A 1,945-nucleotide genomic window follows, 5' to 3' on the forward strand; every position below is an offset into this window, starting at 1 on the left:
GCTACCCTGCTCTCTTGGAAGTGGGTTGGAGCGAGTCGTTGCGCTGCTCTCTTGGAAGTGGGTTGGAGCGAGTTGTTGCGCCGCTCTCTTGGAAGTGGGTGGAGCGAGTCGCTACCCTGCTTTTGGAAGTGGGTGGAGCGAGCCGCCGCCCTGCTCTCTTGGAAGTGGGTTGGAGCGAGTCGCAGCCCTGCTCTCTTGGAAGTGGGTAGAGCGACTCGCCGCCCTGCTCTCTTGGAAGTGGGTTGGAATGAGTCGCTGTCAGTGATCATTCCTCTACGGAGGTAAGTTGACGCTACAAAGCTGCGTATGTTGTGGAGGGAGAGAGTTGCGGCAGGAGAAGACCTAGAGAAGAGAAGGCTTCTAGGTTATTGCCGCGTTCGGAGAGCACGGAGCTTGTGGTGGTGAACCAGCTCAGCGCCTGCTGGCTGATGGCGATCCCTCGGCGTGACCGCCGGCTGGGATAGGCCGGGATAGGAGCTGTGCTGGACGGCGGTTCACTGCTGGCTGATGGCGATCCCTCGGCGTGACCGCCGGCTGGGATAGGCCGGGATAGGAGCTGTGCTGGACGGCGGTTCACTGCTGGCTGATGGCGATCCCTCGGCGTGACCGCCGGCTGGGATAGGCTGGGATAGGAGCTGTGCTGGACGGCGGTTCACTGCTGGCTGATGGCGATCCCTCGGCGTGACCGCCGGCTGGGGGCGGTCACGCGGGATAGGAGCTGTGCTGGACGGCGGTTCACTGCTGTCTGACTATGCACTGTCTGCTGTGTGGGTCGGTGTCCTGCGGCGGCCAGACGCAGCCTCATTTGTAGGCTGCTATCTGTTATCTCCTGTTTGCGTGTAGTGAACGAAGGCAGACGGCTGGATGTGCTTCGGTGCGCGGCGCCCACTTTGGATGCTGGAGGTGACTCCGGTATGGTTCCTATGCAGTAAACTTGTCTTCTGGCGATGTCATTCGGCGACATGTGCATCATGGGATGACTATGAAATACAGTTACCCTTCACGGTGCTGTCAGCACTCCAACGGGACGCAAAATGGTCATCGCGATAGGTGCGTTTTAAAACTTTAATCGTCATCATCACAGGACTGCAACGTTTGACAGCACTCAAAACGCGTCTTAATGACGCACTCGTTCGATGCTGAGTTCGTCAAATACGCGATGATGAATTATTCGGCGTTATGCGGGAGCACATTTGCATATTTGTAAAGCAGGACGTGACTCGCGGACATCGCTGCCATATGAGCATCCACCTGCGCAAATTGGGTTAACCTGAGCAGTTGAAATCACCGCGCCTGGGTCAGCATGGTATTTGTGGGCGGGAGAGTGCATTCGCCTGAAGGAAGAAAGGGCTCGTCTTTGTCAGAAGATTCCCTTAGCTGGACCTCTCACTTCGTCGGACGTTCAGCCTGCCACGCGGCAGTGACGTACTGCAGACATCGGACCAGTGGCGTACTGCAGACATCGGACCAGTGGCGTACTGCAGACATCGGACCAGTGGCGTACTGCAGACATCGGACCAGTGGCGTACTGCAGACATCGGACCAGTGGCGTACTGCAGACATCGGACCAGTGGCGTACTGCAGACATCGGACCAGTGGCGTACTGCAGACATCGGACCAGTGGCGTACTGCAGACATCGGACCAGTGGCGTACTGCAGACATCGGACCAGTGGCGTACTGCAGACATCGGACCAGTGGCGTACTGCAGACATCGGACCAGTGGCGTACTGCAGACATCGGACCAGTGGCGTACTGCAGACATCGGACCAGTGGCGTACTGCAGACATCGGACCAGTGGCGTACTGCAGACATCGGACCAGTGGCGTACTGCAGACATCGGACCAGTGGCGTACTGCAGACATCGGACCAGTGGCGTACTGCAGACATCGGACCAGTGGCGTACTGCAGACATCGGACCAGTGGCGTACTGCAGACATCGGACCA

Source organism: Pollicipes pollicipes, unplaced genomic scaffold (assembly GCF_011947565.3).
Source record: "Pollicipes pollicipes isolate AB1234 unplaced genomic scaffold, Ppol_2.1 Scaffold_4219;HRSCAF=4965_pilon_pilon_pilon, whole genome shotgun sequence".
NCBI lineage: Eukaryota > Metazoa > Arthropoda > Thecostraca > Pollicipedomorpha > Pollicipedidae > Pollicipes > Pollicipes pollicipes.